Source organism: Sus scrofa, chromosome 5 (assembly GCF_000003025.6).
Source record: "Sus scrofa isolate TJ Tabasco breed Duroc chromosome 5, Sscrofa11.1, whole genome shotgun sequence".
NCBI classification, from domain to species: domain Eukaryota; kingdom Metazoa; phylum Chordata; class Mammalia; order Artiodactyla; family Suidae; genus Sus; species Sus scrofa.
In genome coordinates, this window is record NC_010447.5 from 31367274 (window position 1) to 31392839 (window position 25566).

Sequence of the window (25566 nt, forward strand, 5' to 3'; positions counted from 1 at the left end):
AGTTGGCCATTACTGGAGTGGATTCCCAGTGATCACAAGCTTCAAGTGCTCCCTTTCTCTCTCTAAATCCCCTTAGCATCCAGCACATCTTATGATATTTATCAGAGACCACCCTCTATTATAATTATTCGTGCTCGTGTGGTACCTCCCTTTGTGCATGATAAATTCCTTGATGTCAGAACCACATTCTAGGTCTGTCTGGCCCACAGCAACTTCTTTGGTGCTTTGCATAAAGCAGGCCCTCAAAATACATTTGTTGAATGAATAACTGCATAAATATATAATGACCACAGTAGGTGGCTAGTGATTTGACTGTAATAATATGCTGAATTCTAGACATAGATTGATGATTCAATCCACTGAAAGCAACATAAAGGCATTTCACTTCAAGCATCAGTTCTTATCTATTACAAAACCTGTAACTTAGATTGAAGGTTGAAAAGTAGAAAAGAAACAAATGTAGCATTGCAGCAAGGTCCTAAGACAACCTGTCTTTGGTAAGATAGAGGGAAGAAGATAAAGACTCTACTTAAAAGGATAAACAGAAAAACTATAATTTTCAAAGATAAAGGAGACACACACTTCGATCGGTAAAGGTGTTCTAACAGGACATTTGCAGAAAGAATTCAGCTCTGACCAGCCAGAAACAGGTTCTTTACAATTGCCTAGATGGTGAGATGGCTTACTCGAAAAGACGGTAACTTCTAAAAAAGGAAGTAGAGTGCCCAGATTTTATTTAGGCTTCCTAACTCTCAAGCTTAGAATCCAGCTGTCTGGGCTGCAACGTATTATGTGGGGGAAGTTGCTCCTTTTACCTTTGGGAACACTGGATTCGAGCTCCAGCTCCATTACATAATAAGGAAGGAGCTACCACTCATTGGGAATTTACAAAGCACACTTTAAAACTACAGTATCTTACTTAATTTGGACAATAACCCTGTGACTTTGTTGAGGAAATAGGTCAAAGATGCTATTTTACAAGTGGCAAAGATTCACTGGATAGGTGGCAGTTTCAAGACTGGAATCCTGCCATCTCCAAACTCTGTACTCCTTATTCATTCTCTGTGGTAGCAACAGCTACCTGCCTACCCAAGAGCCCTTCCCCACTTCTATAACATCCCAACTCGAGGTATTCAGCCTCTAGGATGAGTTCAATGATTCTCACCTTGTAGTGCTTGTCTAGCCACCCTTCCACCCTCTACCCGCTACCCCCTAATGAGTGTGGACTGGACCTAGTGATGCTTCTAAATAATAGACTAAGGCAAAAATCAGGCAATGTCACTTCCAAAATTAGGTTAAAAAAAAAAAGACTGGAACTTCCCTTTGGGGCTACCCTCTCTCCACCCTTGTTCCCTCTGAGGGAAGCCAAACACCACGTTGTGACCTAACCTACGGAAGGGCCCTCGCAGCAAGAAACAAAGCAGCTCTGACCAATAGGCAGTGAGGAACTGGGGCCATCAGTCTGACAACTCATTAGAGATTGAATCCTGCCAACAATCACATGAGTGAGCTTAGAGGTAGATTCTCCCCCAGTCAAGTCTTCATATGAAACCACAGCCCCAGACAATGCTTTATGAGAGACTGAGACAGAGGCACCCAGCTAAGCCTCTGCCCTGACCCACCAGCAACTGTGAGATAACAATATTCGAGATTTTTAATCTCTAAGGTAGGAAAACTTGTTTTGCAATGACAGATGACTAAAACCATTGAATGGAACTACTGGAAAAGCTACTATTTTCTTGATAAAAAGGGATAAACTCAGCTATCAGGGGCACTTCACCCTCCCGCTTCTTTCTTCCTGGAACATAGATGGGATGGATGCCCGAAGTTGGAGCCTTCATCTTGTAACCTCGAGCACAAAACCTACACACTAAGAAAGGTCGAGGAGAAGAAGACGAGAAAAGGCTGGGCCCCTTAAGACATCATGAAGCTGCCATCCCAACACTGGAATGACTTTCCTCTTGACATTCTGTTGCAAAAGAAAAAAGAAACCTTCTTTGAGTCTTGTTATTTACAGTCAAAAGCAATTCTAACTAATTTAATCATTCTTCAGCTTTGGCTGGATGTTCCATTTTCTCTGTAAAATTGAAGGTGAATAACAACAGCCTCCCTTTCTACCCAAACAGGTGTGTTGAAGTGCTTTGTTCTCATAAAATGTAAAATAAAAACCAAGCATCACTGTTATTCTTATTTTAAGAAATTAAAATATTATTAACACTTAATATCAAGACCAGGAATATTACTGATGATAAAGAGATACATTAAAATAATTAACTAGCAATATTTTTAGTTTACTGATAAATTTTCAAAAATTAAGATACATGTGGGACAATTATTTTCATAATCACATTATAAAAATGTATTTAATACTAACAATAAAACCAATATGAAATGTTAAGGCTCTCTCATATGGATTTGACAAAGTTGTTTCTATGTTTTCAAAATAATTCACCAAAAAAATGAGAATGATAAGCCCAATAACTAGCAAATTAAATTCGATACCTACATGTCATCACCCAGCATCATCACCGTAACCAACGCATATGCTGCATGAAGAAAGTAAACAGCACTGCCCTAGGCAGTTGCAACTGCAGCTGAGCAGGACCCTGTGGCCTTCCCAGAGGGAACCCCCACTCACGTCCTCCACCTGCCTTTTTATTTATAGGAAAACTTTAATCAAAGAACCAATTTCATCAGGGAAGTGAAAAAATACAAAGAAAAAAGAAGATGGTAATAAATTCAGCCATTCAGCAAAGGGCCTTCGGTTCTTCAAAGACTATAGCCAATATTCTGCGCCATGCCCTTGGAGCTGTTTTGCAGGTGCTGAAGCCCCTACCAGCTGGAAAAAAGTCAACTGCATGCTGCCCACAAGCATGTAGGCTGCAGACCAGTTGGAACCAGAAGGTTGATGATGCTGACTTCCAACAACCTCACCACCCACCAATCAGGAAAATGTCCATAAGCCGATCACTACCTGCTCCTCATTACTCCATCTAAGGGGGCGGGGGCAGAGTCCTTGAGGCACCAGCCTGTTGTATTCCCTTCTTTTCCTGGCAATTAAAGCTACATTTTCTGTTGCGTCCAACTCTGTCAATGCGTTTCTATTTGGCCTCGGTGTACAGAGGCAGCCAATATTTTGGCCACACTATCTAGGTTATACTTAATGGTGTAACCTGGGAAGTACCCTGGTGTCTTTGTTTTTGCACAACGGGCTGTCTACTTTCAAATCAAACTCCAAGCAGGAAGCACCTCTTCCCATCAAGGGAAATTTAAGACCCGGCTCCTATCTTTGCGGCACACGGAAGACATCGATTACAGCAAAGAAAACACAGATGGGGATGTTCAGGCTGGAGATACAGCATTGCATGAACACAGCCAGCAATTTGCAGAACAAACTCACTCGAAGCAAAGCCACACTTAGAAATCTACAGATCAATCAAGACTATACTTAAAGATTATATTGCAAGAGCATAAGCAGAGAGGAAGAAAACAGTTATAATGAGCCTCCAGCAAAAAAGCAGACATCTCAGCAAATGCTAAAGCACAGGGAAGCTCTAGCCTGGACCCAAATCATTTCCGTGACCCCACTCATTAAAGACTCTCACCAGGGCTCCTAACAAATGAGAAACCTGGGATTAATATCAAAAATCATTAGGTGGCATTTAAAATTTATCATACGTAAGAAAAGTAGAAAGCTATGAAATAGTCATAATAAGCTGTGGGTTCACGTGCTCTCAACAAATCCTTGAATTGTCTTCACAAAGCATCGGAATGAAAATGGTGACAGTACCTAACACTTATTGAGTGCTTACTATGTGCCAAGTGTTATTCTAAATGCTTTACATGGAATAACCCATGTAACCCTCCCCAACATAGATGAAGAAACTAATTTTTCCATAAACTAGGAGGTGATAGAACTGTGTAGATAATCTCCCTCTCAGTTATACTAAAAACACATCCACATATTACTATCTGTTGACTAGATCATGCAGCCTCTATCTTGCCATTGACATCATAATACTGTTTTCCAGTGTGGGCAAACTAAATAAGCAACCCCACTTACAGAAATTTGACGATGAGGACTGGTTTAAGTCTGGGTATGCTGGCCCTGTCTTCTGGTTATCTACTCACAGGAAATAAAATATTTCCAAGTATCCCAAACTCGGTGGTTTAAAACTACAGCAATCATTTTATTTTGGTCATGAATCCACCATCTGGGCAGGATGTGTCTCTGCTCCACCGAGTATCAACCAGGGGGAGCCAAAGGCTATTAGGGCATTGGGTGACACTATGCCTGCAGGCTGGAATCACCTGAAAAGCCACTCACTCATTTAGTGGATCGCTGGCTGTCAGAGAGGACCTCAGCTGGGGCAGTCAGCCAGTGTACTTACACGTTTCCTTACTGCAGGGTGGTTGAATTCCAAGAGGAGGCAACCCCAAAGAAGAAGGTGAAGTCCATGGCATTTTTAGCACTTAGCTTCAGAAGTCACGTGGTATCCCTTCCAACCACAGGTCAAGGCAATCATAAAGGTCTCAGGTTCAAGAGAGGAGACACAGACCCCACCACTCCAGGGAAAGGGTGTCCATGTCATACTGTAAGAACAACTCATGGTAGGAGATATTTTGTAGCAGGCCATCTTCGGGAAACATAATCTGTCACAACAAGGCAATTACAGCTTTTCAAAAGCCAAATATAATGGACCTACCCAAGAAATGAATGATTAAATAAGCGATGCTGTCAACACCCTAATTAAATACCTCCTGAGTTATTTTTTATATAAAATGTTCACTGCTTAAATTTCCTTCTATTATCAAGCTCCACGACATTTCCATTTATAACTTAATTGTATGTGATCCAATTTCAACTTCCTGGGGATGAAATTGCAGGTTAAATCACCCTTCTAATGGGAAAGGTTAGGGAGACAGGACTGATACCAAGAGAGATTCGAGTTGTTCTAGCATGTAAAACCGGACAAAACGAACACTGCTCCGCAGGCTTCAAAGATAAAAATGTCATTTTCAGTGACACCTACTACCTCTGTAACACTTCGTCCTACCCTAAAAAACACCATAAATCAAAATCTCAGTTCCCTTTACCAAAATGGCATGCCATTTGTAGATCCTTCACTGAGGAATGAGAAAACAACTCCAACACTATAATCCATGGACCGCTGGTCAATGGTCACGGCAGTTATTGATTTCATTCTGATTACAAGCCCTCAGTAATTTTTATACCTACAATTCAGGGTCATCTTTTTAAATGTGCTGCTTACTTTTTCTCTTCACATCACTTTCTTTCTTCCTTTGTTTTTTGTTTTTTAGGGCAGCACATTTTTGTCTTTTTAGGGCCGCACCCACTGCATATGGATGTTCCCAGGCTAGGGGTTGAATCGGAGCTGTAGCCGTCAGCCCACCACACAGCCACAGCAACATGGGATCCGAGCCACCTCTGCGACCTACTCCACAGCTCATGGCGATGCCAGATCCTTACCACTGAGTGAGGTCAGGGGTCAAACCCACACTCCGGCATCCTCATGGATACTAGTCGGATCCGTTACCGAAAAGCCACAACGGGAACTCCTCTTCATCATCGCTTTCACCCCGAGATAGACTGTTCTCCAGCCTGAGATGCCCTTCCCCCGCCTGACCTAAATCTTATACATAATCACAAATCTCCATTCCTCTACTCCCTCTGAATCCCTATCCACAATCCACACAAGAGATGCACCTGTGTTGACAAAATTCTGATCTGAAAATGATCTGGACACATACGGAAATTCCACAAAGCTCAGAGACACTGTATAAATGCAGAGACAATACATAAGAGCTCTCCCTATTTAGGGTCTGCTAGGCAAAGAAAGGGTTCAGCAAGAGCATCTGAGCCTTCTGGCTTAACAGGATAAAGCTTACCAGGGGTCAGGAGAAGGTGAGATAGAGTGGAAAAGAGCCGAACTCCCTGGCTGTTTCTAGGAAAGAATGAGGAATAAGACCCTGAGAGGCAGGATATCAAGGGGAACAGGTCGGGGAGGGGAGAAATAGGATTAACTGTCTTCCCCACCAGAATCTGAGTTCTGTGAAAACAAAGGTGGTTATTGGTTTGTTCACAGTGATACCTTCAGCCCTAAAACAGTAACCAACAGGCAGCAGATACTCAACGAGTGTTTGTTGAATGAATGAATGATCCTAATAGATGGTAGCAATCCTAAAGAAACACTGCAATGAGACAGACATGGGAATCCAGGCTTTCGCTCTTTTGATAGCAGACCCTGCCCTTTAAACCTCAGCCCTCTTATCAAAGCTACTCATTCTCCTTCCTCAGAAGTCTTAGCCATTGTGGGATGCTAACTTCCTCCCCTGTCTAGAGAGCTGGCAGGGAGAGCTGTGTCTCTCCATCACCAATGAATGTAAAAGTATATCTGCCAAGAGAGAAAAATCTACCCACGTAAAACTCAACAGGTCATCTCTATAGTCCACCTGCAAGTATCCCCAACCTTCAGGAAAGGAACATTGCCTGGAGCATGTTCAGCTGAACTTCCAGAGACAGGGTGGAAAGGCCACAGTGTGGTCACCAAAGCGTGCTACTCTCATAGATCCACTCTCAATGGAAATTAGCAAGGAAGAGGTTTTTCCTGTACTTAAGGTCTTCTTTTTAGAAAACTTCCTCTTTCAGCTCCCCGTTTCTGGCCAGATTTGATGACTGCCCAGATTTCAAGAATGCCCATCAACAGCACTACAGGTGCACAAAGCCACGAGATGGGCTTTCTCTCTTCTTTTATGGCCTCAGTAAATCTACCTGGATTCCCAAGCCTGCCCCAGCCACTATGTAGCTACGTATGGCCAAGTCATTTAACTTCCAGGGCCTCTGTTTCTTCATTTATTAAACCGGAGATGGGAAATAGATACACTTAACAGCCTCCGCTAGTCACATATTCTTCAAATCAATAAGTAATTAAGAAAGGACTCCAAATAACGATCTTTCTGATGGTATAAAATAATGGTGCTAATTAATCCTTTCTTGTAATCTAATGGTGCCACTTATTTCTTTGACGAATAAATAAGCAAATGTTTACCAGGCCCTCACTCTATGCATAGCATTGTGCTACTTCTCGGATGTCCCAGAAATTATACTTACGAATGCTATCTATTTAAGTTTTGATCCATGTTTTGGGAATTTCAGGTCCCTGTCCCAAATTCTGACAAACTGTATGGTTTGTACATTTATTTATCTAGTTATTCAAGAGGCAGTTAAAGAGCTGAGTGCTTATTGATTAACTCTCAATAAAGGACAGATTTGACTACTTATAAGGGAAGATGTTTAGTTTTTGAGATGTGCTTAACTTTATGAACTAGACTAATAGATGGGCAAGCTAAGAACCTTCATATATAAATATTTCCAGAAATGAAACATCATCATAACTACCACTTGCTGAGCACGTACGAAAAACCAGTGCTTTATATTCCTCCTTCAAAACCGCCCTCTAAAAGACAGTACTAGTCCCACAGAACAGACTGCAAAAGAGACAAAAGGCTGTAGAACACTGTACTGTGGATCACACATTCCTGACTCTCACGCCATCATTTCCAAGGGTCAGAGGCAATTTCCAACCCACACTTTAACATTTCTAAATATCTGTAACATTTCTAAATTCTGTGTTGCACTTAAGTTCTGTGTTGCATGCAAACTTGCTGCAGCTTCACAATTAAAATGCAAACTCATTTACTGGAGAATCTCTTTCTTTTTTTTTTTTTTTTTTTTTTTTTGTTAGGGCTACACCTGAGGCACATGGAGGTTCCCAGGCTAGGGGTCGAATCGGAGTTACAGCTGCCAGTCTACACCACAGCCACAGCCACGCCAGATCCGAGCTTCATCTGTGACATACACCACAGCTCATGGCAATGCCAGATCCTTTTTTTTTTTTTTTTTTTTTTTTGGCTTTTTGGCTTTTTGCCTTTTCTAGGGCCGCTCCCACGGCATATGGAGGTTCCCAGGCCAGGGGCCGAATCGGAGCTGTAGCCACCAGCCTACACCAGAGCCACAGCAACTCAGGATCCAAGCCACATCTGCAAACTACACCACAGCCCACAGCAATGCCGAATCCTTAACCCACTGAGCAAGGGCAGGGATGGAACCCACAACCTCATGGTTCCTAGTCGGATTCGCTAACCACTGAGCCATGACTAGAACTCCTGCAATGCCAGATGCTTAACCCACTAAGCGAGGCCAGGGATTGAACCCGAGTCCACATGGATAATAGGTTCGTTAACCGCTGAGCCACGACAGGAACTTCTTTGTGGTTATCCTGAGGAACTAACTGCAGCAGAGTATGAGAAGTTTTTATTGAAGGAATGCAGTAAGGCTTTCTGCCTTGCTGAAAAGTATCGGATTTGAGAGTTGTCACAGGGAAGATCAGTGTGTCCTTGGGAAGGAGCCATGACCGCAGAAATCTTCCCCAAGCAATTAAAGGGTGTCTGATCTGTTTGCCTTCCGGGTTCAGGGCAAGACCCATCTGTTTGTTCACTAATACAAATGGCCTGATGGCAAAATTATCTTCAGTTCCTTAGATGAATACGTCTAAATAGGTTACTAGTCATCATTAAAAAGAATACCTTTATCCCACACTTAGAGACTTTTTTTTTTTTTTAAAGTTTGATAGGTCAGGTTAAAACACAGCCTTTGTAAAGTTAAGCTTTAAATTGGCTTTGGAACAACAATAAACACTGTCACTACACAAGGAAGACAAATAATGGAAGATACTGGTTTGTTAGTGGGAAATGGAATCCCTGGCTCCAGCATGATCTGGCTGACAGCACCCAAACCTTTAACGGAATTTTAGTTACAACTGGCGAAATAAATACAATCAGCTCTAGTGATTGTGGCAACGTGGGAGGAAGGGAAGAGAAATATAAATGATTTAAAAGGAATTGCAAATTCCAAAGGAAAAAGCTAAAACTTGCAAATACATGGTTGAATGTTGTTTGGGAGGAGTTCATAAAATTAAAACAAATCAAAGTACTACTGCTAGTTCTAAGATCATTATATCATACCTATTCTTGATTAGCAATATACTATATATATATTTCATTAAAAGGCAGGGTCCATAGCAAGGATGAGGGAAATACTGTCTCAAATTCTGAAAAGTCAGAAACCTAAGGAGATGAGATGTGTTCTTGAAATTGTGGGGAAAGTTGACTAAAGTTGTAAAAAAAAATAATAATGTATATAATACTTACTAAGGTTCCAACTCGGGGGAAGGTTTGAAAAATATAAAGTAAGATAACCTATCATCTACCACTGGAGAGACAGGAAGGAAAAGGAAGGAAACAACTGTTGAATATTCTGTACACCCAACACTGTACTAGACGCTCTGCAGCCATGAACCATTAAAGCCTCAAGACATCTAGACAGTTCTTCCCGTTGTCACATGATTTTCCCAGGGCCGTTCCCATTTTACACTGGGCTCAAACACCTGGGTCATCTTGCCCAGGATCACACAGTAATGTGGTTAAGCTGGGATTTGAAACCCCTACATCCTTTCTACAATACACACAGCTATATCTAGATACAACACAGAACAAGCGAGGGCACAAGGGATGTTTACAAGGTAAACGGCTCATGATCAGCTCTGCCCTTGATGTGAACACTACCAAAAAATGTGCAATAGAAAATGTTTAGTCATGATTAGAGATGTAGCTTCGGTTCCAAATTAGAGAGAATAAGGCCTTGTCACAGCAGGCACGGGAGGAAAAAAAAATTTTTTTTCCATATAGCCGAGTGAGGGGAAAGCAAGACGTATATAATAACATCAAGGGTCAAAGTAAAAAACGGAATTATTAGTCAAAATGCTTTGTTTCCGGCAGATAGTTATTTGTGAGTGAAAGAGGACAGAAAAAAAATGAAGTCAGCTTGGATACGACCAACTTTTTCAATAAGGGGCAATGCAGTCACAAATTCCTATTGTGAAAGTCAAATGATTTCTTAATAGCAAGGCTGAAATAGAGCTAATTAGATAGTTAACGGTGATATAAAAGCTGTGTAAAAGCAATTTATTCCACCTAAAATGATACTTAAAGATAATAAGTATATGTTAATCAATATTAACTATGTCAGTGGAAATACTGGAATTTGTCAAACTGAATAATTTTTTTTTTTTTTAACTCTCTAGGGTGTATTCAGCCAGAGCCCATCTACACTAGGATTCCAGATTAACAGCACTAAAATGGGAGCTCATGGCCTCAATTTGAGCAGTTTCATGAAAGTGAAAATGCTTTCACAGAACAGGATACATTCAAATACCACTCAAGATATGCCTTAAATAGACAAAAAAATTTCATGGCCGTACTGGGATGCTTTCAGCCATGTTCAAATTCCCAAGAATCCTGTAGGCATGTTTTCTTAATAGCATGGTCTGCACTCAGATGAACCTGAATCCCATCCATACAAGGGCTGTGGTCTGCTAATGCAGATATCCAGGGCCAACTTCAGAGACAATGAGCAGGATTCGTGTTCATCAAAACCCATGAAGCTCTTTTAAAATGGAATTTTAGGTCAGTGTGCTGCATGATTTTTAGAGAAGCAGTAATTCTACTGATTTTAAGACAATTCAGTAACAGAAACTGAATAAGCAAGCTGCTTTTGGAAACTTCATTCCTCACTGAAAGCTTAGTACCTGCACCCTAGAATAATAGTTTTAAAGTTTTTTTTAAAAAACTCTTTGTTTTTGTTTTTTACTACAATTTAAATTTCAGTGTCTTTGGATAGACGTCAATTCAGAGAGAAAGTGTAACCAAACAGGCAGTTGGCTCTCTCATAGACAGTTAAATACCAGTAAGTCCTAATTAAACAGCTTGGTAAGTCTATTCAACAAATGTTTATAATAAGATTCATGATATAAGCTAATTAGACTTACACCCTACAGAACACTCCACCCATAAATAGTAGAATACATACTCTTCTCAACTGCACATGGAATACTCCCCAGGATGGATCACATGGTAGGGCATAAAATAAGCCTATAAACATATTTTATTTTATATTATTTTATTTCATTTTTAGGGCCACACCCGCAGCACATGGAGGTTCCGAGGCTAGAGTCATATCAGAGCTGTTGCCACTGGCCTATACCACAGCCACAGCAACGCCAAATCTGAGCCACGTCTGCAACCTACACCACGGCTCACAGCAATGCTGGATCTTTAACCCACTAAGCGAGATCAGGGAGCAAATCTGCGTCCTCATGGATACTAGTCAGATTCGTTTCTGCTGAGCCATGACAGGAATTCCTAAACATATTTTAAAGGACTGAAATTATACAATGGATGCTCTCTGGCCACAATACCATGAAACTAGAAATTGAAATTTGGGGAATTCACAAATATGTGGAAATTAAAAAACACTGGATCAAAGAAGCAATCACAAGGGAAATTAGAAAGTAATTTGAAATCAATGGATTATGATGGAACACGATGGAGGATAATGTGAGAAAAAGAAGGTATATGTATGTCTGACTGGGTCTCTTTGCTGTACAGTAGAAATTGGCAGAACACTGTAAACCAACTATAATGGAGAAAATAAAAATCATTAAAAATTAAAAAATAAAAAAACAACATCAAAAAAGAAAGTGAAATCAATGAAATTGAAAGTAAATGTACCAAAACTTATAAGATGCAGCAAAAGCAATGCTTAGAGGGACACTTATAAAAGAGAGATTATATGACACAGCAATTTCACTCATAGACATAGACCCAAAAGAAATAAAACATTTGTGCTCAAGTTCATGTATGGACATATGTCCAAACCAGCATTATTCATAATATCAAAAAAGTAGAAACAAGCCAAATGATGAATGGATAAATAGATTGTGATATATCTATCCACACAAGGGAAAATTCTATTTGGCAATAAAAATGATTTCATATTTCATCTATTTTTTGAATTTAAATATTTTTTCATTTTCAAGTTTTTCATTTTTCATTGCCAGATAAAATATTCCATTATATGGTATACTACATTTTATGTATCCATTCATTAGTTGATGTTCATTTTGTCTTGTTCTTATTTTTTTGCTATTATGAATAATGCTGGAATGGGTATTGTGTACAGGTTTTTGTGTGGATATATGTTTTCATATCTTTTGGTTATATGTCTAGCAGTGAAACTGCTGTGTCATAATACCTGAAATGTTGATACCTGCTACAATACGGATGAACCTTGAAAATGTTACGCTACATGAAAGCAATCACAAAAGACCACATATCATATAATTCCTCTTATATGAAATGTTCAAAATAGGCCACGAGGGAGAGACAGAAAGCTGATTAGGGGTTACCTATACTTGAGGACGTGGGTACATGGAAAGAAGATGGGGGGTGGAGAGTGAGTTAATGAGTATGGGTTTTGGGGACAGTGAAAATAATCTAAAATTGTGGTAATGACTGTACAACGCTGAATATACTAAAAGCCACTAAATTGTACACTTAGGTGAGTGAACTGTATATGTGAAGTAGACCTCAATGCACCTGTTTAAAATGTGGATGAATGATCTCAAACTCACAATCTTTAAAAACTAAGACATATGACTATATACAGAGGTTCTAGAACCACCACCTCAGTCAAAGCAGTGGGACTGAGACACTCTGGATCACCCCTAGGTCACCCAATGGCCTTGGAGCCTCAAGAGTGACCCAACAAAATTGTCTCTTCCACACCACACCACCATACCTCACTCCACCAGTAGCTCACTTGGTACTTGAATGAATAGAAGAGCCCAGACCAGACTCACTGATTCCCTGCCCAAGACCACAAGAAGAAAAATGGTATGAGCTAGAGGAACTGGCTGCTGGTAGAGAGTGGCCCATCCTAGAAGACACGGCGATGATATCAGGGCTTTACCTAAAACCATTTTCCTCTGAGCATTCTGGAATTGTATGGATTTCTGTCACCTTCCCACTCCTTTGAGTGAAACTCCACCGACTGAAAGAAGTCCTTTCACTCCATTCACCTATACACTCATTCTGAACCTGAGAAAGACCTTCACTTCCAGAAAGTTCCACCAGAGGCTGCCTGCTTAAATGGAAGAAGGAGGAACCAGCACTGAAGTCAGATCCCACAAACCGTGGCAAGAGTTCACCACACAGCTTCCAACTGAGGACCTCAGCAATCCCAGGACAGAGAGACTCACAGAGAAAAACGAGTACTCCTTAAATCTTCACTGCTCTCCAAAACAGGAGTTTTGCCTTTACTCAAGGTTTTTTTAAATAGAACCTTTGAAAACATCTACAGCGCAAGAATTTCCTAAGAATTTCATACAAAATCCTCCTAGGGTATTTTTACAAGGCATGTAATACACGGAACATCAGTGTTTCCTGCTCACACTAAGACTCAAGAAGATGTTGTCTCTATTTAACAAGAACAGGCAGAATAAGAAAGGTGAGTAGTAAAATAAAAAGCACAGCAGAAGAAATTTAATTCACACCAGAAGCAATGTAAAACAGACTTTACACAACAGAAAGTGGAATAAAGATGAAGAACGAACTTGAGAATGCACCCAAAAGAAGAGATTGAAAAGGATGAGTCCGCAGGTAATCACTCTGAACATCTCATCAGAAATTCTGCCTATGAATAACAAGTAGGAACCAAAGCAAAGGAATTGAGCAGAGCAGGGAAAAGGAGTGAACCCAGTATTCTGACCTCATTTTTCTCCTGGAGGAAAATAATTTTGAAAGGTTAAGCCATGTTCCAAAGATCACACAACCTGTACTTTGTGCAGCTAGGATATAAACCCAGGTCTAGATGGTCTCCAAAATTATGTTTTTGTCCATCACAGCTTCCAAAAGATAAGCTAAAAGAAAACTTTCAAAACCTGGGAAAGGACTAGCAATTGCCATGTGCTCAGTAAATTACATTTTTAAAAATCTAGATGTCACATCATTTATAAAATTTCAATTTTTCTAAAAGTGAAACAGGTAGAATTTGGATTCTCCTCCATAATAATAAAGGCCAGAAGGCAATGGAGTAATACGTACAATGTGCTGTGTGGAATGGCAATTTAAATGAACAGAAAGCCAACATTTTTTCTTCATTGCTCAGTGGCACTAGCCACATTTCAAGTGTTCAACAGCCACAAATGGCTACTGGCTACTATACTGGACACAGACCATTTCTAACACTGCAGAAAGTTCTACTAGACAGGCTGGACCATAGAGTTGGTTTTGTGTTGGCGACAGCATACAGTGGCTTGATGTGGGATCCCAGTTCCCAGACCAGGGATTAAACCTGAGCCACAGTGACAGAAGTGCTGAATCCTAACACCTAGACCACCAGGGAACTCCTTAAGAGTTTTGGAATTGAATTTCTTGACCAAATAATAGCATGAGGAAGTTGGAATTTCTGTCTGAAGGTTTGAGAAGATATTTCTTAGTTCTGTACAAATCTCAGAAAATATATTACCCCTATAACTTTCTGAGAAAAATGCTTATTTATGCATGCAACCCTGCTGACTAGGCTCATTTTAAATTCATGACCATAAATCCCAGATGGGCACTAAGAATTGCCTGGATATCCACTACATCTTCCTGATACCCTCACATCACACATTCTTCTTTCAAACTTGGCTTCTCCATCCTCTTCCCTGTTCATCTCTCCCCTTCCAATCCCCGCAGGTCCTTCTCAACCAAGAACCTCACCTCATTTGTCAAAGAGAAAATAAAGCAGCAGAACAGGAGCCCACCTGTATCAGGTTCATGTGCATCTGTAAATGAAGAAGAGCCCCATCTTCTACCAAAGATCAGCTCCTCCAGTGATACCTTGGTCTTCCACCCATTTCAGAGACAGCACTTTTGCCATTATTCCTCGCCCTCCAACCCACACCCTGCTCCAGTCTCAGGTCTCTAGTAAGTCATATCCCTGAGCCTGAAAACATGCTCCTAAGCTTTTTTTCTTAAAAGATGTTTGGACTCTAAGGGTCTCCGGCTATAACCTCATGTTTCCTACTCTCTGCACCCTAATCTCAGCTCAAATGACATCTCCTCAGGGTGCCTCTCACTGCCCACCTCTCCAAAGCTGCCCACACCTCATATCCACAGTTTCTATCACATTAGGATGTTTGCTTCCTACCACCTACATCAAGAGGAAAAAATAGTTCCGAGATTGCAGACCTTGTCTGCCCTGTTCATACCCCTCATCTCCAATGGAACAAAAAATAACAAAGTAACAGTAGTTAGTGTACCACAGTCAGTTATTTTATTGGATTTCCACAGCTTTGAGGAACACCTATTAATTTCTTATTTTACAGCCCAGAAAACTAAGATCCAAGAAGGTGACGTAAATTGACAAAGAGCCACACGGCTAATAAGTGGTAACACCAAGTTGAAACCCAAGCAGGTGACCCCTACAGCCCAAGCTCTCAACCACTATATTTCACTGCCTCTCTTGACAACAGGTGCTCCAAATACCCTTTGTTGTTTGTGTATTAAATGAACATTTTAGCCAAGACACCAAGAAACAGAGTAAAACTGTCCTTCAGGAATGAGAAGATTAAAGAAGTAAACACTGAAACCAGCTAAAGGTCATAAAGGTAGCGATAAATGGCATCCCACCATCAATAAGGAAAAGCATAGCACAGAATTATCTATATAATTAATGTGTGCACAGGAACAAAAGAAGAAGGCTAAAGGAGAAAATGCAAAAAAAGGTTCTCAGTAACAATTTTAAAAATATCGGGAAAAAAAGTATCAAGAAAATCAAGATATAAGTATATACGATGGCTCCTTCTACTCACAGTATTGGGTCATTTTGGGTTGTAACGTGAGATGTTCTGATAATAACAGCTGATCACGCACTTGACTGCACACTCACTCCCCTGGATGTTTGTGCTATACCTCCCTCACCCTTAACTTTTCACTTTCCATTTTAATTTCAAAGTCCCCAATTTTTCTTCCTCCCTCTCATTAACTCTGTCTAGATTAAGGAGCTCAAAGATTTATCTCCTTCTTGATTTCAAAATCTTTGCTACAACACAGGGTACCAAGCTACATGACAGCACAGATTTATGTATTACTCTACCTTTCCCCAAGTTTACTGTCCCCTTAAACTAATCTGGGACTTTAGGGGGAAGGCAACTCTGTCTTGTATGTCTCTTTTTCTCCCCAGGGACTATCACAGTATTTTATAAATAAATGAGGTAAATACAAGGAAGCAAGGAGAATACCATATATAGTCAATATATATTCATATAGTCACTTATGGTAGTTTCATATAAAAATAAAACCATGTTTCTACAGAATACATAATGTGTGGGAATTAGCAATATTTCCCCCCAAGTCTTTATTTCTTTGCCAGCCAAATAAGAGGAATTAGATATTAGCCTTTGCTAATATCTAATCACTTTCCATTATTGTGTATCTGCTAGGATGTCTAACGGGTCATTTCTATCAACCTCCAAAGCATCCTTAAAACTGTCATCCTTTGGAGAGTCTTCAATCGATTATGAACAAACATCTGAATTGTATTCTATAAACATCCAGGATATCTCTGCACCCACATAAATCGGCCAGTCTCCTTACCTGCAGCAATTCTAGTAAAGGTTATTTTAAAATTCAGCAAGTGCATAAGGACAATTTTGCATCAGACAATCAATCCAAATAACTACTGAAAGAATCTGTGACAATTCTTCACTAGATTCTGCTGGTAAATTCTGGATATTCTGGCCTAGACCCTGAATTTTGCCCAGGTTTGTGATATAGGGTTGCCGACTATAGCAAATACAAACGACACAAAAACAAGATGCCAAGTTCAATTTGAATTTAATATAAACAACCAAGAATGTTTTAATATAATCATAACCTTTGCAATATTGGGGGTGTATATATATCGATATATTGATATATGTATACTTTTTTTTTTTTTTTTTTTTTTTGTCTTTTTGCCTTTTTCTTGAGCCGCTCCCACGGCACATGGAGGTTCCCAGGCTAGGGGTCGAATCGGAGCTGTAGCCACTGGCCTACGCCAGAGCCATAGCAACATGGGATCCAAGCCACGTCTGTGACCTACACCACAGCTCACAGCAATGCTGGATCCTTAAACCACTGAGCAAGGCCAGGGAACGAACCCGAAACCTCCTGGTTCTTAGTCGGATTTGTTAACCACTGTGCCATGACAGGAACTCCCATATTTATATTTTTAAAAATATTGCAGAGGAAATGTTTATACTAAGACATTATTTGCTGTTTATCTGGCATTCAAATTTAACTGAGTGTTCTGTATTTTATCTGGCCGCTCTACTCTAGAGGAGAGAAATGAGACTTCCCATATTTCTGGAACCGTCTTCATTTAGCATTGATGTCACACTGCCTGAACCTGTATCTCTATAAAAATGCTTCCTGGCTAATCCAATATCTCTCCCTCTTACTCTCCTTGCTTTTCCTAGCTCTGTCCCTACCAGAGATTTTTGAAATGAGTTCTGATTATCTCTTCATATTTTGCTCTAGCTCAGCTCTTGCTTTAAAAGAGCCAAGTCTCCACCAGTATTTCCCAACATAAATTATACTGAGGGCTGGTGAGCCATCGAAATTCTCATCCACAGGCTCCAGGAGGGAAAGGGGTGGGGGGAACAATCACGGTACATCTGTAGTCACAGAGGAGAGAGAGGCAGCAGATGTGAGGCAATAAATATTTTCCATAAGACCCTGGGGTTGGAGGACTCCGATCGGTCTATTCAATCAGTGTCGGTCAGAGGTCACAGGCTCGCAGACCCAGACATGCTTTATTTGGCCCACACACTATAATCCTCAGGGGCTTGGGGTTTTTTTTCAGAATTTTTAATTAATTACCCAAACTTAATAATCAGGATATTACCTCAAAACTCCCTCTGTGGTTTCTCTTGAAAAAGACGCTCTAGCAATTCTGGGCTTGCGTTCCTAAGTGATAACCAGAGACCAGAGCTGACGGCCCCCCTTCCAAGCCCCCAAAGACGCCACTCACTAGTATCTCTCCTGCATCCCGCTGCACATACAAGCTGCCTTGGAGTTTGTCTCCCTCTCAGACAAACCCTTCCCTTTTCCCAAGTTCCACACTACCAGCCATCCCAGCTCCTGTACCCCATCTGCAGGGATTCCATGAGCTAATCCAGCCTGTCACACCTAGCAGGTCCACTGTCCCTGCGAGCCACTGGTACAACAGCCTACCTGGCTAGAAGAGTGAAGTAAAGCTGAACTTAACCCGAGATAGAGAGTTTTCTGCACATGAGATAAGGAAGGGGAAGATACCCTAAGAAAAACGTGTAGCACGTTACAAATCAAGAGAGCTGTGAGGGGGAGCATCCCACCAGTCTCGCGTGTGAAATGAACAGCACTGGATCCAAACTCAACTGGAGCACACGTAGTAGTTTCACTATTATTAGAGCAATGACAAATGCACGCAGGGCTCCTTATTCAAAACAACTCTTTTTTCCTACTCAAATCCGTGTCTGGAAATTGTAGACTCTGTCAAAAACCGAAGACAACCCGAAGCAAAGCATTTAGATCAGCAAATCACGTTGAAATTCACTGACCTAAATATTACAGAGAACGTACAGGAGACACTGGCACAGATGATACCTGCAGAACAATGAGTAAATGCCGCCCGCCAGTAACAGAACAGACTGGAACAGGGAAGCCTGGTGTCGTACATACATCATCTCACAGTTTGGTAAACTTCCTAAACGTGCCACCTCACAAAGGTTCTGTCACCCAAGGTGCTAAAGAGGAGATGATACTGGTCTCTTTCACAAATCAATTCATACAACAAAGTAAATTAAAATTCTCTAATCGGTTTAAGGACACAAACAATTATTTCCGATTATTATAACAGTCTTATATGTGATTAGTCGGGTTCCTCATTCAAGACAGAGTATGTGTACCTATTTTCTTTTCCATATTTAAATAGTCATGCAATCTTTTTTAAGAGAACCTACACAGACCCTTTTCCTTTGGAATTGCACTAGAATCATGGTTTTCCACTTCCCCCCTTTTTTTTTTTTCTTTTCTTCTTACTTTCTTTTGCCTTTCCTTTCTCTCCTTTTCCTTTAATATTTAACTCCAGAGACCCCTCTAAAGGAAAAAAGTCCTTTGTCCCAGTCCAGGTTAAATCAGAGTTGGCTTTTTGCCATCAAGGTAAGGTGTCTGGGAAAGAAAGCAGTCATCCCTCTGGCTCCACCCGGCCAACAGCACCTTGGTTTCTCCCTGCTGCTTGCTTTCTACTCTCCCTGGCAGAGGACTGGCAGGTGACAGGACCCTCTGCATACTATGTCCAAGGAGGACATGGCAGCCGTGATCTAGAGAGGCAGCCCCTGCCTTCCTGCCCCCTTAAGGAAATGGGCTACAATCCTAAACATACAACTTAAAAGAAAAGCAAAATATAAGTGGAAACACCATCTTTCAGAAACTGATGTACCATCCATCTCACCCTCTTTTCCTCCTCTCCCTCCTCCTTCCTGCCCCTAACATGCAATACCACGTGCCTGAACAGTTTCACCTTCTAAGTGGCAAGCCACTGCTGACGAAAGAAAAAGATACTACACTTAAATTATGATTTTTTTTTACAGCAGTATGAGTCCAATTAACTTGCTGCATATGCAGTTCCATACCACTGAGTCTATAATAAAGACTGATATCTCAAAAAAAAAATCATCCCTCTCATTTATACCCTCTTTCCTGCATCTACACTGGAATGAAAATATCAAGAGAAGAGAGACATGTATTAGATTTCCTGAAGCTGCTATAACAAATTACTACAACCTTGGCAACCTAAAACAGCAGAACTGTATCCTCTGAGTTCTGGGGTCAGGAGGCTGAGATCCTGGAGGGCCACCCTGCCCCTTCCCGCTGCTAGTGGCTGCCCTGCCATTCCAGGGCTTGCACTGTGTTGTTCTCATCTCTGCCTCCACCTTCATGTCGCCTTCTCTCTGTGTGATTGCCCTCTGCTCTCTGTCACAAGGACACTCGTCATGGCAAAGAGGGTTCACTTGGATAATCCAGGGTAATCTCCCCATCTTGACATCCTTAACTTACTTACATCTACAGGCCCTTTATCTGAAGAGAGAAACATTTACAAATCACTGAAATGAAGACTTGAGGCCTTTGGGTGGCCAGTGTTCACCCTACTCGGAGATGACTACCGTGCTACATGGAAAATGTCTCAATTGGCTAAGAAGCACTAGGCAAGCTACACGCGGTGTGTCAGTTACACAGTGCACTGAGGAGAGGACCTTCTCACTAAACGAGCCCCGGGTGTAACAGGCACACTTAGCATGTAGCAGCTGAAAGAGTCAAAGATTCTTAACCTGCAAAATCACCTGGACAGCAAAGTAAACTAGACTAAATTAAGAAACTGTTCAGTGGGCGCAACTGTATCTCTCAGAACAGGACCAGGACCCAGTTTAGAAGGGACTCCATGAATAAGATAAAAGTCTGTTGTTACAAAACCGACAAGTCTGGCTATGCAGAGAATATAATATGTTGAAACGTGATCCACCCAGGACGCGCTCGCTGGATGGAAATGAAAGACAGAAAGAGGCAGCAAATATCCTTTCTGAGACACCACATGAAAACCCATGCGTTAAATGATAAGCACTGCGTGACAGCAAAACCTACTACAAATAATTTTTTTAAGCTTAAAGGGAAGGAATTTTAAAAAGCATTATAGAGTTGGAAATTAAATTCAGTTTTGAGAAAACTGAATAAATATAGAGTTTTTGACTAATTTGGTCAAGGTTTATCTAAGATAGGACAGAGTCAGGGACAAACATTTGAAATGTGTGCATGCCAGAAAGGGAGATGAATTTAATGTATTATCAAAGGATTAAAAGCAATGGGGAAAAGCTGTCTTCAAGAGAAACCATGGGAACATTTTTTAAAGGTCATAAAAGCTAGCTCTGTTGCATTAACTTCAAAAGAAGACAAATAAAATATCAATTTATTTTCATCACTGAGAGCAGGAAATATGAAAGTAAAAATTTTTACTTTCTTATGAACATCTGACCACAGCAGTCTTGTCATAAGCAGGAGGGGGAGAGGTACTCTTCAGCCCACCTGGAATGGCTGCGTAACCACACGCTGCTCTCTTCCCTTCATCTGAGTCGAACAGGACCTCAGCAAACAAGCTCAGACATTTCAGAAACCAAGTTTCCCTCCCTTCTTCTACAGCTAATCTGAATTTGCAGGGTGGAGAGGGAGTATTCTGGTGATAACATCTTCCGCATAAACAGAGCCGTTCGCAACTCAAACACCATGGGTTGAAAAGTCCTAAAATATAAAGGCAGGGGATTATCAGAAATTCACTCCAACGATAATATTACTGGACTTCACTGAGTGCTTACTATCAGCCAGACATTGTGCTACAAGCACTTAATTAATGATTTATTTAAGCCCTCACAAAAATCTTACTTTATCTTATTTTACTTTTTTTTTTTTTTTTTAATTTTCCCACTGTACAGCAAGGGGTCAGGTTATCCTTAGATGTATACATTGCCGTTACAGTTTTTTCCCCCTTATTTTACTTTTTGTCTTTTTAGGGCTGCACCCACAGCATATGGAGGTTCCCAGGCCAGGGGTCCAATCAGAGCTGAAGCCACGGCCTACGCCAGAGCCACAGCAACACGGGATCTGAGCCGCGTCTGCAACCTACACCACAGCTCATGGCAACGCCGGATCCTTAACCCACTGAGCGAGGCCAGGGATCGAACCCATGTCCTCAAGGATATTAGTCGGGTTTGTAACCACTGAACAACAACAGGAACTGCCCCTACGAAAATCTTCTGAGAGAGGTACCCTGTGTACAGAAATTTTGTAGCAAAGGAATATAAATAAAGTCAGGATCTCAGGACTAGAAACAGCTGAGCCAGGATTCAAACCCAAGGTCTAACTCCAGAGCAAAACTTTATCTTTTGCTGCTGCTGCTGTGTGATGGCAGCAGTCACTTCCTGAATGCTCACTGGGTACCAGGCACTGCCCAAGGCAATGACCCAGATAAAGATACTCCTGACCTCCATGGGAGGTAGGTAGTACTATTATTGAACCCAGCTCAGGACATTGCCACACAAAAAGATTATGCAACTTAACTATTATGCAATGGCCACACAATAAACTGTAGATCAACATTTAAACACAGCAAGGAAAATTCTAAAGGCAGCATCCTTGAAAAGCATGCCAATAGTAAAGACTAGTGATTTATGTCACATTTAATAAGATTTTTCGGAGCAAGTCCAGGAAGGGAACCCAGTCATCTAACCCACCTGGTGAGGGGTGACTACCTTAAGCCTCCATCTCCCCTACTTCTAAGCCCCACATCCACATGCCAGTTTCTTGGCTTTCCAAACATAAGGATTTGGTAGCATCACTACTTTTAATACATTTCAATGAAGGGAAAGGGTGTCAGGTTTTCTAATAACCTGATACTCCAAGAATACATATGTATGAGAAAAGGAATAGAAAGAGGTATCCATAAGCAAGTCAGAAAAAATACAGGCACCAAAAGCAAGCCAAAAATCACTTTCCCACCATGGCTTGTGTCTAGTCATACAGGCACCAACATTAAAAAAAAAAAAAAAAAAGCCACACTGTCATGGGAGACATTGGGGTTCATCTAAGAGGCTGCTGGTTGGCACAAATCTAAAGACTTGGAAGAGAGCAGGCTCCAAAGAAAGGAAATAATTTGGTCCAAAGCAAAGATAAGGAACAAGTAAACCGCAAGAGTTGGTGTGTGTGTGTGTGTGTGTGTATGTGTGTGTGTGTGTGTTTTCCCGTTGACCATGACAAACTTCATGAAGACAATCTGTTGCCTCGGTTTGCAGAGGCAAGTACATGCAAGGGGCATGTTTCCTCTAGTTCCTAGGAATCCAGAGCTAGGATGAGGTCAGGGCCCGCAGTGCTCACCTTTTTAGTTTCCTTGGAATGTCCCTAATGGGAAATACAGCCCATAGGGAGAGCATGCATGGGATAGGTGGGGAGAGGGCAAAAAAACCTTAATTACTAAGTAGGTGATTTTGATTTTCTTCCTGGTGTCTCACACATACGAAGTAGAAAGGACGCGGTACCAGTGTTCACTACAATTACAGGCATATGATGTGTCACTGAGCTCTTCTACCAACTGAAGGTTTGTGGCAACCCTGCATCAAGCATGTCTATCAGCACCATTTTTCCAACATGTGCTCACCTTATGTCTCTGTGTCCTATTCTGGGGACCTTCGCAATATCTCAAACGTTTTCATTATTATGATAAATGCTGCGGCGACCTCTGATCAGTGATCTTTATGTTACTATTTTCGTTGTTTGGGGGACCATATACTGCACCCGTGTAAGATGGCTTAGTCCATAAAGGCTGTGGGTGTTCTGACTGTTCCACCCACCAACCATCCCCCCATCTCTCTCCATCTCCTGGAGCCTCCCTATTCCCCGAGACACAACAATATTGAAATCAGGAAAATTAACAACCCTACAATGTCCTCTAAGTGCTCAAGTGAAAGGTGAGATGGCGAAAGGTGAGATGGGCTGAAAGCCCACTCTTGTGCCAAACAGTTAGCCAAGCTGTGAATGTGAAAAAGAAGCTCTTGAAGGAAATTAAAGATGCTACCCCAGTGAACATGTGAATGATAAGAAAGCAAAACAGCCTCATTGCAGATACGGAGAAAGTTGTAATGGTCTGGATAGAAGATCAAACCAGCCCCAACATTCCCTGAAGCCACAACATTCCCTAATCCAGATCAAAACCCTAACTCTCTTCAAATCTAGGAAGTCTGAGAGAGGTGAGGAAGCTGCACAAGAAAAGTTTGGAGCTAGTAGAGGACGGTTCATGAGGTTTAAGGAAAAGTTGTCTCCATAACATAAAAGTTCAAGGTGAAACTGCAAGTGCTGATGCAGAAGCTGCAGCAAGTTATCCAGAAGTTCTAGCTAAGATGATTAGTGAGGGCAGCTATGCTAAACAATGATCTTTCAATGTAGATGAAACAGCCTTATATTAGAAAAAGATGCCACCTAGCATTTTCATAGCTACAGAGGAGAAGTCAATGCCTGGCTTTAAAGCTTCAAAAGACAGGGAGTTCCCGTCGTGGCACAGTGGTTTTAACGAATCCGACTAGGAACCACAAGGTTGCAGGTTCGATCCCTGGCCTTGCTCAGTGGGTTAAGGATCTGGCATTGCCATGAGCTGTGGTGTAGGTCGCAGACACATCTCGTTTCCAAAGTTGCTGTGGCTCTGGCGTAGGCTGGTGGCTACAGCTCCAATTCGACCCCTAGCCTGGGAACCTCCACATGCCACTAGTGTGACCCTAGAAAAGGCAAAAAGACCAAAAAGGGTGGGGGGGGGCTTCAAAAGACAGGCTGACTCCCTTGTTAGGAGATGCAGCAAGTGATGTGAAGTTTAAGCCAATGCTCACTTACTATTGAGAAAATAACAGAGCCCTTAAGAATTCTACTAAATCTACTCTGCCTGAGCTCCATAAATGGAACAACAAGGCCTGGATGACAGGACATTGGTTGACAACATGTTTTACTGAATATTTTAAGCCCACTGTTAAGATGTGCTGCTCAGAAAAAAAAGATTTCTTTCAAAATATGATTGCTCCCTGATAAAATACCTGGTCACCCAAGAGCTCTGATGGGAGTGGATGATGAGATCAATGTTGTTTTCATGGCTGCTAACACAGAAACCATTCTGCAGCCATGGATCAAGGAGTGATTTCAACTTGAAAGTCTTATTATTTAAGAAATATATTTCATAAGGCTATAGCTGCCTAGACAGTGATTCCTCTGATGGATCTGGGCAAAGTCAATTGAAAACGTTCTAGAAAGGATTCACCATTCTAGATGCCATTAAGATCATTCCTGACTCATGGGAAGAGGTCAAAATAACGACACTTATAGGACTTTGGCAGAGGGTGATTACAATTCTCCTGGATAACTTTGAGGGATTCAAAATCTCAGTGGAGGAAGTAACTACAGATGTGGTGGAAACAGCAAAAGAACTAGAATTAGAAGTGGAAGCCACAGGTGTGGGTCACTCACCACAATCTTATGATAAAACTTTCACAAGTGAAGAGCAGCTTTACAGATGAGCAAAGAAAGTGGTTCTTGGGATAAAATCTACTCTTGGTGAAGATGCTGTGAAGATTGTTGAAATGACAACAGAAAATTAATCTATTACATAAACGTAGTTCATAAAGCAGTGGCAGAGTTTGAGAGGACTGACTCCATTTGTGAAAGAAGTTCTACTGGAGGTAAAATGCCATCAAACAGCGTTGCATGCTACAGAGAAGTCATCATTCATGAAAGGATGAGTCAATCAATGCAGTAAATGTCACTGTTGTCTTGTTTTAAGAAACTGCCACACAGCCAGCCCAATCTTCAGCCACCAGCACCCTGATCAATCAGCACCCATCAATATCAAAACAGAACCCTTCACTGGCGAAAAAAAAAAAAAAAAAAAGATTACAACTCACCAAAAGTTCAGATGACAGCATTTTTTTTTTAAGCAATGAAGTGTTTTTAAATTAAGGTATACACATTTTTTAGACATAATATTTTACGCACTTTACAGAC